We start from the raw sequence: 17,275 nt of genomic DNA on the forward strand, positions 1-17,275 counted from the left end.
CACACAATACACACACACATATATATGCCATTCTGCAGATCGACTTGGGAACAGAAAGACAAAGTGGGCCACAGCAGGCCCTTACCCTTGTTGCGCCTCTAGCTCCTGGCTGTGGGTCACGTTTATCCTCAGGAAGATTACTCTGGCTCATTTCAGCTAAGGTGGCCTGGGATGTCACCTGGCTGGATTCTGTGGGTTGCTGAGGGAGGGGCCCTCATGAATAGTCACCAGGAGTTGAGCTGACTCTAAGTAGGTCATTGCTGGTTCTTTGTACAAAAGGAATTCTATTGCTAGCATATTCCACCCCTCCAAATTTAAATTGATTGCATGGTCAACTTGGCTTGCAACTTCTTTGACTGTGAGGCAAGTGAAATAGGTAGAGCTCTTGAACTAGAAAGATGCTTTTTTGTTTTTTATTAAAAAGAACACGTATTTCATTTATTTCCTCAGTTTTGTTGGGCTTTGCAGGAATCTTCTAAAAAGATGCTCATTTTAAGTTAAGGAGATTGAAGCCTGGAGCGATGGGTCACAGCTAATGGAGGCTTGAGCCAGAAGCAGAAACCCAAGTCTGCAGGTTCCCAGTCCTGAACGTTCTCCAAAGGCCTGGAGCCACCCAGGGACTGTTTGCCTGCTCTGACAATGTAAAATTAACCCTCACCAACAATATGTGTTTTTGAATGGGATGAGGAAGGGGGAAATATCATATTCCCAGTAGAGAGCTGCTCATTTTCTTAACCTTGTATATAAACAAATTCAACATTTAAGCCATGAGCCACAGGAAGGGAGAGCAATACTATAGATAGAAACCTATCTATAGTATTTAGGAAAAAAACCCTCCTTTTTAAAGCAAGTACACAGGCTGATACATTAAAAGATAATTAGAAGATAAAAGAAAAGGGGCAAAGGGTGGCCCCTATTCTTTTACCAAGAAGCCTGTATGAATGATGTTCCATTGTAAATGGAAAAATAAGGTTCGCTTTGTGAATCAGTGGGATCTTTCTCTCTCTGTCTCTTACAAAAAATTTCCTCTAAGTAAGGAAATCTGAGAAAGCAAAAATATAAGAAAGACGTCAATCAGAAGGTAGAAAAATACACCACCTGAAGAATGAGTCACCTTTCAATGGTATCACTCATATTAGGACAACAATTGCCCCTTTCTCAAGTCAGAAAATGGTTTGAATTTGACATTTCCCAGTATTTCTGTAGGATCTCTTCAAGGAAAGGGAGTGGGACAGGCACAGTCTTGGTTTCTCAATACAGAGATTTCATTACAAAGAAATGTCACTTACTCAGAGTCAATATATTAAAGAGAGGAGAGAATTTCATGAACCCAAGTACTTATAGGATTACAAATCTAGAAAACCTTTAGAAAAGACTGGATCCAATTGCCTCATTTTATGGATGGGAACTCTGAGCACTAGAGAGAGAGAGAAAGAGGGAGAGAAAGAGAGACCTTTCATCTGCATTGTGTATGGAGCAGTCACATCTAGTATGAAAGCACATTCTACTCTGATATACTCACTCCCTACAATAGGATGGCTAGAAAAACATTCTCTCTAGGAATTATTATTAACTAAGGCCCATGTGTGCTGACAGAGAAACTATGAAATTATTTGGGAATCCGTTGAACAAGCTATGCCCTCTCCTGCAGCCCACAATTCAGTCTGCCCCATCCTGAAACATGTCCATGAACTGTATGGATTAGGTTGACTGTGGAATACCCTCGGTGGAGACACATTCAATGTCCTGTTCACACCTCATCAAAGAAGTGACTTTGTCAGATGACTCAAGGAAAAATTGGTGCTAACAGTGACTAAGGCAGATACGTGGTTAGAACACTTAATACATTATGATCCTTGGGAAAGTTATTTAAATTCTTTAGACTTTAATTTTTCTCATCTATAAATTGAGGAAAATAGAGCCTACCTCATAGGATTGTTATAAAGATTAAATGAATAAATGTAGGCAAAATACTAAGAATAGTACTTGCCAAATTATAATTGGCCATTAAAATGTTAGTGGTTTTTATTAAAGTACCTGTGAATTCATGTACATGCACGGACACACACAAACACAAGCAAACACACAGCCATGGCCATGAGTTTGGATGTAGGCATTCTCATGAGAGTTAGTTCACTGACTTGTAAGTTAGAATTAAGTTTGTTGATTCAGTTTGTTCAACATCAGGAGTATCTGAGCTTGACATTGAATAATCCTTTTGGTCAATGTTCCCACAGTTGTAATATATATAATTCCCTGTCTGGAAAACAGTGTACATCATAGGGTTCTATTCAGGCCACCCTGTGTCCAAGCTTGGCTTCACTTTTTGCCTTCTCCATGAAGTCTCCCCTGATTAGTCCAACCAGAAGTGCTGATTCTCCCCACCTGATTTCCTACAATATTTATAATTAGTGCCATTCGCTTCATTTTTAGTATTTATTGTGTTATATTGTTTGTTTAATTTTAGTCTTTTTCATGTGCATATATTTTCATTCCCAGATAAGTCTATAAACCTCTAGGGGTAGGATTAACTCACTATGTTACTCACTTTTGTATGCCCAAAGTGCAGCTCAAGATGTCTTGCACATAGAATATGTTCAATAAAGTCCTTTGATTACACAACCAAAGGTTTGATGATACTGGTTTTTTCAATTCCCAAATGACTCGGTACTTAACTAGCAACCTCAACAGAAGTGAACTATTTCCACAAATATCGTTTCTTTGATCTTCATTCGTGTAAAGGATGTAACAAAACTGCTTTTTCATTTAGTCCTCCTTATTGTCAACATTTCCCCTGGCAATATTTAAGTGAAGGTTCATATTACATTTTGGGGACAGAAAGATATGTAAATAGAAGACACTGGAACTGGGATGTGTGGGACTATTTGGTGATGAGAAGGACAATCCAAACTGGCTACCCTTTTGGAAGTCAGATTACGTGATGTTTCCTGTAGATGGAGGCCATGGCCCAAGGTAGAAGGTCAATAAGAACTCCTTGGCCAAGTTACTAAAAAATAAAACAAAAATCTCTTTGGTGCTGAGGTAGGGATTCGATCATTATTTACTGATCAATTTCCTAGTCATTTTTTTCCCACGTTCAACATCAATACAGGCAAAAACATGATAGCCTTCTAAAATCATCAATGACAGAGCATGACCTTGCATTTTAGCCCTTGCGTTCTAATTGCACCTGCGCAGTAGATGCAACACAGAATATCATGTGATCATCTGAGATAAAGATGAGAAATTAAAGGACAAACAAGTGACTCATTTTAATGGATATGCTGCAGACAAGAGAAACCTGTAATTTCTCGTAGGCGTGCTTGAAGGATCCATTGTGGAGTGAATCACAGACTCACGCAAGCCTTGAAACTCTGGGCAGTTTTACAGTTCTCAGACTGGCCTCTCACAACAGACGACTGGCTTGATCGGGGGCTTCCTGGATTTCCTTTTCAAAAAATGGAGAAGGATCACAGCCACTGAAGGAGACTGTGGGAGGTGCCAGGGAAGGCACACGTGATGGTGGGGCATGGTGGTGGGAAGCTCATGCCGACCTTCCTGCTGGGCTGCTATATCTCCTGGATGCCGTGAGTACACATGCCACGCCAACACCTCTTTTTCTGCTGAGCATGGGATTGTTTTTGTTCATATACAAGAATGAGGAAAAAGCGTGATTTATGATGGTGTCTTCTGGAATGCTTGATTATGTAGGAACTTTTCCTAACATTAATTAGAAATTGGCTAGCTCAAGGTTGAAGTGTTTCCTGTCTCCTTTATATTTGTTTTTCTTTAAAAAGTCATTTGTCAGGCTCTAATTACTCATTCCTAGGAGTAAAAATCCAAAATACCTTGTCAGGCAATTAGACTGTCTGTTCTCTGATTGTCCCCTTGCTTGATAAATTGGTTGAGGAAACTAGCTTTCAATTCCTTTAGGTTGGATGTAAAGCTAGATTTTTATTTTAATTAATTAACTTATTAATTAATTTTTAGGTGAGGCAACCCTTGGTTGACCTCACAGATTGCAAGGACCTTGTTAGCTTACAATCCCTTATTTTTTATTTATTTTTTTATTTTTTATGCCTGCAGCACCCGATCTTCCTAGATGGTCTCCCATCCAAGCACTAACCAGGCACGACCCTGCTTAACTTCTGAGATCAGATGAGGTCGAGCTTGTTCAGGGTGGCATGGCTGTAGACAAAGCTAGATTTTTTTTTCAAACGAAGCATTCTTTATGAGTTTCTTCTTTTAGTGGGGCTGACAAAGTTGTCTTTATATCAACTTACAAGGAAGGAAACATTTCCTCCAGTTAAAAGTTGCTAAAACTTTTTTTGTAAAGGCATCACCCCTTGTTTTGAGTGGCCAGTAGTATGGCACTTGATGGTTTATATTTCTTATACTCTGAGGACAATTGTGGGAGTGCAAGAATGTTGCATAGTGAGGCGTGATTTCTTTTTAGTGTCATTACTCCAGTGAGCTTCCTTCATGGAGCAGAGCAATTGCTCTGTATATTGACTTTTTTGAACTAAGATATGTATCAAGACAGTTGGTGAGATGCTGAATGCCTTCCAACTCTGAAATTATATGATTCTTTGAACTTATCAGAATTCGAATCCAAACTGCAATTCTCAAAAAGGATACTGAGCTGCAAAGACATTGGCTGGAAGCCATGTAAAATAGTCGAGAAAATGAGATGTTTCTGATTCTAAGAGATCTTTTATATCTTCCTTTCCCCGAAGGCTCTTTATGAAACAGCTCATCCATGGCAAGGGAGAACTGATAAGAGTGACTGTATACTTTCTGTTATTGAGGCCAAGAAACGCGCAAACAACTTGTTTAGCCATCTGACTATATAATCAGGGTTCTAACTACACTAGTGGAATAGATGGAATATATGGTTATGAAATTAGGCTGAGGGGAGAAAAACACATACACACATCCCAAAATGTGGGTCACCAAACTCTAATTTCCTCACCCTCCAGTTAACCTTTCAGAACCGGTCCTTTCTATCAATGGGATTGGCCAAGGAGTATGAGGTGAGTTGCCGCCTAGAAGGTTAGCAAACTAGTGAAGAATATGCCCTCTTCTCACCTTGGGATGAAGTTCAATGCAGAGAAACACTTTGAGAAAGTGTCCAACTAGTTCACAGACATTCCCGTCCATCTCACCTTAGGGTGTTTTGCATGAAGAGTTTTGAGAGATCACCCCTTTAGATGTATTCCTTCCTCCCTGACTGCAGTTCCAGTTCCCAGGCTGTACCTTTTTTTTTTCTTTGAGAGTCCTGATGCCAGCTCTCACTCAGCATGTTCAGACAGGCGGAGAGTGCCTTGGTCTGCGTGAGTCATCTCCTACAACTCCTTCAGACATAAGCTCTGGGTCGCAAGCAGACTAATTGTATTTTTGGATTCCAGCTTTTCAGAAATTCAGCTCTAAGTACAAGGAAGATGGGACAAATAAGATACTTACACTGCCATGCCGGTGGCAGACATCACTGATCTGGCATAACATTGTTTCTTGCTGAACCTAGACAAAATCTTATAATCCTTTTGCATTCCAGGTAGTATAATAAACAGGAGGTCCATAGTAGACTGGGAGCATTTCTACTTAAATTACAATGTTCCAAAATTATCTAGAGTTGCAGATATGCTCACCTGCCCCTCTGAGGTAGAAAAGTTGCTTTGTGATTTGAAAACAAAAACTTTAGAAGTCGCATCTTTCTCTGCAGAGGTCATTTACTCATTTGTTTATCCACAAACTTATACTGAGTGTCTCTCTCTTATGCATCTTATGCCCTGTTGGGTGCTGGGGACAAGAGAAATTTCTTCCATGTTCACCTCCTGACTAATGGTAACCTGATTTGTTTTCCCTCTTTTACTAGATGTAGTCTAATTTCTCTCTGGCTCTGCGACTTATGCACTAAGTCTTGTGTGCTCTACAGACCTTCCGTCATTAGGGCATAGAGTCACAACAGCGGTGTGGGAGGCATCCATTGCTGTGAATTCTCTGGGAGGTACATCCTGAGACATATTTCTTCTGGGACTATTGGGTCTAGCTACATTTTTCTTTAAGCCTCCGAGGCCAGCAAATGCTGTTTTTCTCTCTGTGAGAGCAGAGAGCCCATAATGCTGCTTATTGTCAAGTGAAAAACAAAAGTGGATGGTAGTGGGTAATCATACTTTTATAGGGATGCACAGAGAGAGGCAGGTTGTGGAAGCAGGGAGGAGGAATTTGGGATATTATTTTCATAGGTCCTGAGAAGGTGTCATTCCTAGTTGCTTGTTGCTTTTATCAACGAAACACCATCTTTTAGACACTTTGGGAACAAGATGCGGAGTTGCCTTTATGAGTGCCTAGTGAAGAAACTGGGAGTTTCTTTGTAAATGTCAGGTAACTATTTACCAAATTACCACAGATAGTCTCAGGCAGAAGTTCTTTTGAATCTTGTTTTCTCTTCCTCTTTTTCGTTCTCTATTTCTGAATCTGTCTTCCCCTCTTTTGTGATCATCCCAAACTTCTGTACCATCCCACCTGTGTCTGCCTTCCCTCAACTTCTCCACCCTGAGCATCGTGTTTCAGAATAATTCTGACTTGTTTCACAGATTAAATATTATCTGTCCATTGCCTCTTTCTTTCAGGATTCACTAAAGCCAAACTATTACTCTCTGACGGACTACATTGGGTCACAGTGTAACTTAATTGAGCTCCTAGAAAAGCATTAGCACAGGTACTGCACTATGGTAGGTGCCCAATAAAGGCATGTGGAGTCTGAATCTGAACAGGTTAATGTGTTACACTCCAAGATTATATATCTTGTCCTTGAACAGCAGCCTTAAATTCGCCCATAACACTTTTGATGATCAAGTAAATTTGGTAAAACCTGGGTGAAACAGTCTTTCTACCGGAAGGTTTTTCAGAACTTTTGCTATGCATATGTGTGTGGGGGGAGTGGCAATGGTAGTGCTGGTCCACATTGTTTCTCAAACTGATCTGACCGTGGAACCCTTTAGTCTTTTGTGAGACCAGTGGTCCACAGAAACACACTTCAGGACACAATACCTTGGCCAAATATCACAGACACCAAACTCTATATTGTTTCCCTACTAAGAGTAAAGTAGGCAGACTTTCTGAATTCATGGAACATTTAAGTCAGTGTGTACCAATGTCCTCAGTGTTTTTATTTCGTTTTTTATTTCTTTGCTTTTGGTGCCTGCTACAAACTGTTGAAAAAAAAAGGGGTGGATATTATGCATCATTCCTCAGGCATAAATATGCATGTTACAGCACTATTCTGTCAAGATTACTGCTTACTGTTTTTATCTCCCCACTCCCCACTGGGTGCTAAGATCTTGACTGATTGACTGATTGATTTTTAATGTCCAACATTTATGTTATAGATGTACATTTGGGGGTCCATAAGAATATGAGACCCTAGGATCTTGATTTAAATAGCCAGAGACAGTTCTTTTCAAAAGTTTGGTGTTTTCTTGCCACCAAACCCAAGGGATTTATGGAATTAGGGATTTTATGAAGACATGATATTTTTGATAAATTAAACATACTTTAGAATCAGAAGTCAAAAAATGGGATAAAGGTAATTTAAGCATAATGTACATAGAACAACTCTGGAAAGGATCTGACATCGACACCATCCACTCTTCACTAGGAACTAGCAAACCAGAAGAGTTGGCCTCCGTTAGTTATTGCAACCGAAAGTTTCCTTTAACGGTCCTGTTTGTGTTATGCTGATATTCTTCTGGACCATCCGCACTCTTCTTCTCATGTTTAATTTAATATTTCTGAATTTTGTCATCTTGTTCTTTTCTTTTCTTCATTCTTTCAAGAGATAACTTACTACATGAAGACATTGTGTCAGGTATTAGAGAATTACTTTATTTGTATTTGCAGACATTTTTTAGTTTGGAATTATGCAACACTCAAAGTTCACTTTAATTGTTAAGTCTTTATCAATCATAAATCTAAGAAAGTGTGCTTCCTTCATTATGTTCTATAAAACATCAACCTCTGATTATGAATTATGCTGGCAATGCTTCTTTTATTTATTTAAAAAATATTTCCATTCTCAGAGCCCTTAAGCTCTGCTTATTGTCCACTCTACAGAGCTTTCTGGCTCCAGCCAACATCTGAATCTGATTGGGAGCACTTCCATTCAACTCTTTCTGGAAAGAAGAGAAACAACCCAATTGAGGCCAGCTTAAAACATCTGTCCATCTTACCCATGCCTGCCAATCATATTGGGCAAAAATAAGAATGTTATAACTCTTCTTGGATAACATCATTAAACATTTTCCATCCCCTCCCATACACATTTATAGTTAACTGAAGGAAATTTACCATGTAATTTTCATATCAAATGGTATATGGGTTATATACAGCAGACTATAATAACATGAATGATCAAGTAGCAAATTAATTAACCTAAACCTCCAAACAGTCAGTTGTGCTCAGTTCAAAAGTTTGTGTTTTTTGGTCATGCTTATGACTTTATATTGCATATATAATTCTACTAGTAAAGATTTTTTTTTGTCTATGCAAATACTTGAAATGCATCATTATTTCATAATGTTCCACAAAGAGCATTATGACATACAGAAAATGTCATAGCTATTGGCCCTTTACTCTGAACACTTTCAGAAGCTGTGAACTTAGAGAGGCTTATACAGAAAACTTGATGAGTAAAAGTGGCCCTTCACTGAAGCCTTGGATAGCAGGCATTATTATTTATAAACGCCTGCTTTTGGCTCACTTTCATCCATTTCATTGTGCATTTCAAGTCATGTTCTCTAGGTAGAGAAGAATTGCATTTATCTTCAGCATCAGTCCTATTATTTGATCCTGAATGTGGGTATCTTTTCCCCCTCCCTGATATATGTACTTGGGTGAGGAGATTTCAATAAAATTGTAAAGAATAGCAGAGAGAAAATTTCAAAATGACTACTATAGTAGGAAAAGTTAACAATTTTCAACTTGATAATGAAATAAATCTTATAGTCTATATTTCTATTTTTCACATTGTTGGTTATAATCTACTAGAGGGTTGTGAATTCAATTTAGTGGGTGTCAACCAATTTGTGAGAGAAAGTCAAATAAATAAAGTAGAATACAAGGTAAAAATCATGGACATATCAGAGTGTCTTGCTCATGAGTAGGAAGGGTATTTTTTAAAAAGGTTTTAAAAAATATAAATCACATATATTTTCAATTTATATATGGATATCTATATACATATATATTTGACTGAACATACTGAGTCAAAGTGTAAGATCTGTTTCTTATTGTGTCATAGTCAAAAAATTTTGAAAGTCGCAGGTGTATAGGTGAAAAACATGGGCACATTTAAGACAACCTGTACTGGTTTTTCTGGTACTTCCTCTTGTGATCATCAATTAAAAATTTATCTGAACAATATTAACATTGCAAATTCCTTAGTGTGCCCATCCACCAGTTTGCTGAATACATTAGAACTTCTTTCCACCAACACTATAAGATCACGAATTCTGCACACATATCCCAACACCTATGCAAATCTATTACTGCACTTTGCCTGTCATTCTGCCATGTTCACTTTCCCCTGCTCAGACTTGCTCTACAAGATGATGGTATAAATCAAAATACTTTTCCTCTGTTCAATGGTTAGAAACTCAAAGACAGTTTGGAAACCTTCCTGTAAGTGCCTGTGGCTTGTCATCACAGCTGAAGGCTCACTGGAGTCATGAAAGTCCATCTTAGTCTTGATTCTACCCAGGAAAAGTTTGACTACTGATCAAACAGTTTTGTCTGCTCCCTGGCTATAGATTGCCAGGTGAGCCTAGATAGATCAGAGGTAGTTCATCTCCATTCGACCATAGGGAATTTATGTTTGCTGAAGGCCAGGTGTCTGCCTAGCCTTGTTCTCTAGGTACATTATATAAATAATCTCTCTTCTCTATTGGTTTGACTTGCCTGTGTTCCTCCCTGGACACCCTTTATGGAAAGAACAGCATCTTTTATTCCTGTAGCCCCAGCCTCTGATACAGTTCCTAGCAAATAGAAAGCACTTGATTAATGTTGGTTGGTAAAATGAATGATCATATTACATTTTATGAAATAGATGAGAAAATAGGCTCAGTAAGGGCCAATGGCAGAGATAAGATTACAGTTTAGCTCTTGCTTATTCTAAAATTCATGATATTTTCATTTTGGTGTCTGCACTACCAGAAAAATAATTCTAAGGAAATTTCTTCCCAATAGGGGTCTTAAATGCTTCTATTCTGTAAGAAATGTGTGATGATGATGATCAAGATGACGCTAATGAATTTCAATGTCATAAAGATATGTCGTAAAGATACTTTCTTGAAGATTTGGCTTTGTAAGGTGGAAATATCAAGAAAAAAGCAAGAAACAGATGTGGCAAAAGAATGGAGAGTTATCTTCGACTGCCTCTTGTTTTTCTGTATAATAGCTTACCCAACTCTAAGAGGTAGTCTTAATACTTTCCAGTAGCAGATAATAGCATATATTCTTTTTATTTTAAATTACTTAACCCCAAATACCAAGAGACAGCATGCTATAGGACAATGTTCTCAACTGGGGGCAATTTTCTGCAATAGAGCACAATTGACAACGTCTGGAGACATTTTTGGCTGTCACAACTGGGTAGGGGGCTGCTCCTGGCAACTAGTGGGTGAAGGCCGGGAATGTTGCTAAACATTCTATGATTCACAGGACATCCCCCAAGAACAAAGCCTTATTCAGCTCCAAACATTAAGAGTGCCATTGCTGAGAGACTCTGCTATAGAGATTAAGGATTCCACTCCATCTGGACCATCTGGGTTGAACTTTTGGCTCTATCATTTTTTATCTGAGTGACCTTGCCTCATAGTTGCTTAAGTCGGTGTGCTTTAGTTTTTCCATTGATAAAATGAAGACAGTAATAGTATCTTGTATCATATAGTTAAATGAGTTTAATGCAAAGAAAGTGCTCAGAACAGTGATAGGCAAATAGAAGTTCTTGATAAATGCTGCTTACTATTAAAGAAGCTTGTGGATTAAATAAGAAATGATGCTTTGGTGAACATACGCTTTTCCTGGTGCTTCCGTCATTCTTGTCTACTATTTGTAGAAAGGGCAATAGTTGATAGACAGTCTTTCCATTTTTACACTTTAGATGGCTTGAATATAGATGTTGGTGTCCTTTCCTGTGGGAGGTTATTTGGTGTGAATATCTCAGAGTACCCAGAGACTCACTAAATGGTTGGTCAATTGGTTAAATATTGTGCTGGTTGTGTGGTATTATTACCTTCAGTTGGATCCACCTTCATTCTCTATTGCAGGTGAAGATTCTAATGTGTGAAAATGAAGTTCCAGGCAACCATGATTTGCTGTTTAATGTTATTTCTGGCCACAGAATGTTCTCACTATAGATCCAAGATCCACATAAAAGTAAGTTTGATCCAACCTTATGTGGCCCCATGAGAAAACCAGTAGTTCTCTTAGATGGTTAGATTTATGATAAATGAGATGTCATTTTAAAGAGCTTTTCAAATGACTGCAATTTTACTCTTTCTGATAGTAGTTTTCTAAAGATAGGAACAAAGAAGAGTTGAGAGGTGTTTGGGACTTACATCAATAAAGTCGCAAGGTGCAAATTGGTGTAATAATATAGTATAAAAATCATGTTGCAAGACACAGACAATGTAGACAGGCAGTTGTCCAGAGGAGGAGGTACAGTCATGAGCCACTTAATGACTGGGATACATTCTGAAAAAGGCATTGTGCAAACGTCATAGAGTGCACGTACACAAACCTAGATGGTATAGCCCACTACGCATCTAGGCTATATGGTATATCACTGTTGTATATGTAGTCCATTGTTGAATGAAATGTCATTATGCAGCACATGACTCTACTGGCAGTCGAGCAATTTAGGTTCAGACCTTAATTTTGATTCTCGTTAGTTGTACAAGTTGCTTTGCTTCTCTGAGTCTTAATTTCCTTATCTATAATATAAAGGATATATTTTTTTCTTTTAGATAATCTTTACAGTCTTTAATCTTATTGCATCCTAAAGCTTATTTCGAGTATCTGCTCATTCCTTCTCTTATTAGGTTATACAGTATCTGGTGGGCCATATTAGTTCCATTTTATAGTTATAGTTAGTACGGGCAAGGAACAGCTTAGTGCTATAATCGTCATCTCTATGTTTTCTCTGGATACTTAAACTTTCCAAAAGATGTACCCAATCCTCTAACTTGACCTTCAGAGCCCAAGTGACCACCATCAAGTTTCCAACCCTCATTGGAGGGTAGTGTATTCTCCGTCCATGCTCACATCCATATTTCCTTCAGCAAGATCCTGCAATGTCAGCACATGGACCTCCTGCATTTTCTTCCTAGTCCTGAACACATTTTTCTCTTCACACCTACATCGAGCCTCTAAATTGAGATGAGAGAGGAGAGTCCCACAGTAAAGAGGACCTTTGGGAATTTATGTTTTACAGGATGAAGATAAACTTCAACGTTCTGAAGAGAAACCCAAGACTGGAAGGATACAAGGTATGTGGCTATAGAACAGTCTTCTTCCATTTGGAGACTGGGCAATATAAAGGAAGGACATTAGTATGGCAAGCATGTCCCTAGACCACAGACTTTCAAATAGAATAGTAATCTCTGATAAGTTCTCAATGTTTACCAGCACTGATAGATTTCCTTAGAATTCACTGTCCATGGCATAGTCAAAGCAAGTTGGCAAATATTCACGTGAGTTCTAGAATAGTAGAAAAGTGTTCATTTTAAAACACCAAAAGGAAATTTTGAACTAATGGGCAAACAAGAGGCAGAAGGGGAAAGAAGACAAGATTCATTTATTCCTCCTTCAAAGACATTTTCGGGTGGCTTAAATATATGTAATGCTTTGGTGCTAGGAGGTCTGCTGAAGTGATGTCAGGTATCATGTTGGTGAGACTGGTCACTCTTGACAAGTGAGAGAAAACTTTGGAAGTAATCATTAGTAGCAAGATACTGAAATCACGTGATTCTCACCCAAATAGTAGGAATAACTGGATTCTGCACAGTCATGCACAAGTATATACTTGGCGGCAGATAAATCTTTACATAGATATGGGACTGAGAAAAAAAAGAGAGAAAGGAATGTAACATTTATTGAGCATTTATAATCTAAGTGCTGCACAAGATGCTGTCTCATTCAATATTTGTAAAAACACTATGACTTCATCTACAAATTATATGGATGAAGAAATTGAGAAGCACTCAACTTAAATAACTTGCCAAATTGATACACTGGGTACATGGCAAACAAAGGTGCAAACTCACTTGTTTCCTTTCTCTGTGAATGGATTCATCCACAGAGCTGTCCAAGTCGTAAACATGGGTGCATGCCTTGACTCATAGACAAGTGGTCACCACATCTTATCAATTTCAACACCTTAATAGCTCTTAGCATCATTTACTTCTAACAGCTTCATTCTAGGGCTTCCTGCCTCAAGTCAATCTATGTTACCCATAGCAAAATCTGGCCTGCCACCAGTTTTTATAAATAAAGTTTTATTGGAACTCAGCCACACCCATTCATTTACATATTGTCTTTTACAGTTTTCATGTACAAAAGAAGAGTTGAGTAGTTGTGGCTGAGACTGTGTGACCCACAGTGCTGAAAACATTTACTCTGAGTCTAATGTTGTCATATTTGGCCAAAAAAAAAAAAATCTGGTGAAATTTAAATTTCAGAAAAACAATGAATAGTAATGTATGGCCATACATACCCTAAAACATTATTCGTTGTTTATCTGAACATCTTCAGTCAATCTTCATTATTTGTGGATTCTACATTTGCAAATTCTCTTACTCATTGAAATGTATTTGTAACCCCCAAATCAATACTCACAGTGCTTTCTCAATCATTCACAGACACGCACAAAACAATAAAAAACGAGTCAGTCCAAGTGCACGTTCCCACCAGAGGTTGAATGAGATGGTACTCTGCCTTCTCTCCTATGATACACAAGTGTTCTTTTCATGGCCTATGCAGTGCCACACGTTTTGCTTTTCTGTGCTTTTTGTTGGTGATTTTACTGTTTAACATGGACCCCAAGTCTAGTGCTCAAGTGCTGTCTAGTGATCCTAACAAAGCTGTGATGGACTTATGGAGAAAGTACATGTGTTAAGTTTCTTTATATGCTGTCATGAGTTATAGCGCTATTGGCTGTTAGTTTAATGTTAATAAATCAACAATAGATATCAGATAAGGTGTCTTTAAATAGAAACACACATAAAACAAACATATATTGATAGTGATCTGTTGATGAAAATGTGCACAGAAGCTCCCAGGAACCTAACCCTGTATTTCCCCTAGGAGCGATGGTTCAGTATTTGCTAATTCAGTGTTTGTGGTGGTGACTTCATAGAAAATAACTACTGCAAGCAATGAGAATCGACTGTATGTGGAAATAAAATTAACATTTAAATGAGCTTCCTGTATTTTATTTTATATATATCTGGTTCTTTACAGAAAAGTTTACAAATTCTTGCTCTATGCTATTGTTATTTTTTAAAAACAAATACAGTCATGTTTTCTAGTAACCCCCATGTTAGCACAGCATTCAAGGTCCTTCATGATTGGATCACCACTTTACTGCCTCTCATCTCTTGCGACTCTCCCATCAGATGCTCTGAACTAGCCTTTTTGCATGACCTGTGATCTCTCCTTTCCACATGCTACTCACTCTACCTAGACATCAGCTTCACCATCTACCTGGCAGGTCTTACTTGTTGCTGAGGACCCAGATCGAAGTCACCTTCTCTGGAAGCAATGCCAAATCCCAGAATGAGTTAGATGCCCCAGTCAGAGTGTGAGAATGCTAATTAGGCTTCTTTCTCTTTCTCTTTTCCTTTTCAGAGAAATGCACTGAACCCTGCGTCACTTCTTCCAAATGCAGCCAACCCTGTGCTCCCCATTATCATGGAGAAATAGGATTTACATGTAATCAAAACAAGTGGCAAAAATCAACTGAAACATGTACAAGCCTTTCTGTGGAAGTACTCTTTAAGGTGATGGCATTTGCATATAGACTGGCTACAAGAGCCAATCTCTTGTTATAGGAGGTGATAGAGGCATTTTTAATGTGTTCTGTTTAGCATGACAAAGAGTCTCAGATCTGGACTTAGAAAAATCTACAGAGGGGGTTCATTTTGTCTTTTCTTTTTTCTTCCTTACCTAAACTCTCAGGTACTCTCCTCCTTCCCCACCCCTCTCTAATCCTTCCTCTCAGAATCTTTTCTCAAAAAAAGATCCGAAACTCATTCACACAATGGTAAATACTTAGAGGTTAAAGTTTTGGCTCTGAAGATAGATTTGCATGACTCGTGATAATCAATTAATCAACTAAATGTGTTTAGAATCAAATTCATTTTGATATCTTTTTCTAATATTTCAATCAGTTTACCAAAAAAAAGAAGAAATGTGTGACCCAGAGACAATAGAAATCCAATAAATACAACAAATCTCAGTTAAAATTAAAATATCCTATATTATGTCCTTTCACTTAACCATCATTTTCACCTACCTTCTCTCCAATCCTATAGAAGCACATGAATCTCCTAAAAATTTAAGAGTGGCTTTGTAAAGGGATTGCCATGGAGTCTCTGTCTTTAGTATAGGTAGAGTTCCTTGCAACACTAGAGTCATTTGAAAGTGAATTAAAGTATTGCTTTGATTTATACAAAGTCGCATTTTGGGCAACTCAAGTAAAAGTAAGGAAATAAGCACATAATTTCTCCTAGTTAATTAACTCTTAACTTTTTGACATCGCAGTTCCTTTGTGTTCCGTGTGAGACCTGCCAACCTCTAATGTCCCTCACCCCACTGAAATTCCATGTGGTTCCTCCTTAAAAAAATTAAAATAATTAGACAAATTTCGTTTCTAGAATTTCTCCACATCTCTGGAGATAATTGTCTTGTTATAATACTTGAGTTAAAAATCACTCTCCTTAAAGCAAATTCCAACAGAAAAAGTCACTATCTTTATCTCTGTGGGTTTTTGATAGAATCTCCTGCCAGTTTGTGACCCTACCTCTGCCTCTCCATACTTCTCAGCATCTAAACCATTTTTTAGGACCATTTGTTTCGCTATGTGTTTGCCCCATGTGAATTAGTTGTGCCTTTAACTCCTTTAGTCTGATACATGTTGAATGAAACAACTTTTTTTTTCTTTTCTTTTTTTTTTTTACAAAAACAGGACTTAAATACTGCATCACGCCTTTCCATCGCGGCACCATCTATCCCTCTGCACATTCTTGACTTTCGAGCTCCAGAGTCCGTCGAGAGTGTAGCTCAAGGAATCCGCAAGAACTGCCCCCTGGACTATGCCTGCATAATTGATGTTGTGAAGTCCTCAGAAGCCACATCTGGAAATATTGCATTTATAGTGGAGTTATTAAAAAATATTTCTACAGATTTGTCTGATAATGTTACCCAAGAGAAAATGAAGGTAGGTACTCTTTGTTAATGTCATTAAAAAATGCCCCCCCCGCCCCACTTTTTTTCAAAATCTTGCACTTTAACAGTTTCAAATGTACTTTTCAGGGTAAAAGCTACAACCACCACAGACACCATAACAACAATAACAGGCATTTCATTTCAGGCATTATATTCTAGTTTATGGAAGTTATCAAGAAGTTAGAACATTTTTTATACATATTTTTGTACGGACTTAATATTTTCAAGAAAATACCACTTAGTAATGGTGTGAACAAGACTGTGTCTACTCTAGTGTTTCCAAAATTTCATTCCGTAGAATATAGATGTTCTGAGAAATATTAACAGAGTTTTCGTTGTTAGTAGAGAGATCCATAGTACAGCAGAGGTAGGGACTCTGAGTTAAAATTACGCAGGTTTTCTTACTGCGGGAGTTTTTAGCGCTTTTAATGTGTTAATGAACTTTGGCACTCTTTATAAGTGGGGGATTTAGAGATATGATATCAGTATTTCTCAAACTTAGGTTACCATAGAATCTATCCTTAATCTACTCTATTAAACAATCTTTAATATCTCATGGGAAACTTGGGTTATATACACTGCAGTTTGGAGATGCTTTCCTAATAAAGCAGATAAACTTTATCTGTGTTACATTTTATTTTATTTTTTAATTTATTTTATTTTTGGCATTCTTTTACTTTCCTGTCCTTGCTCTAGGCTTATAAATATGAGATTCTACTAAAGAGTGAATTTGAAGAGAAATATGTCAAGTAAAATCAGATAATATGAC

At 37.8% G+C, this 17,275-nt stretch overlaps 1 pseudogene; it reads right to left on the bottom strand.

Annotated features, from left to right (window-relative positions):
- Window positions 1-4,077: 4,077 nt before the first annotated feature.
- On the bottom strand, window positions 4,078-4,196 carry LOC111736168 (annotated as a pseudogene).
- Window positions 4,197-17,275: the final 13,079 nt, after the last annotated feature.

Source organism: Pteropus vampyrus, unplaced genomic scaffold (genome assembly GCF_000151845.1).
Source record: "Pteropus vampyrus isolate Shadow unplaced genomic scaffold, Pvam_2.0 Scaffold18, whole genome shotgun sequence".
Taxonomy (NCBI): domain Eukaryota; kingdom Metazoa; phylum Chordata; class Mammalia; order Chiroptera; family Pteropodidae; genus Pteropus; species Pteropus vampyrus.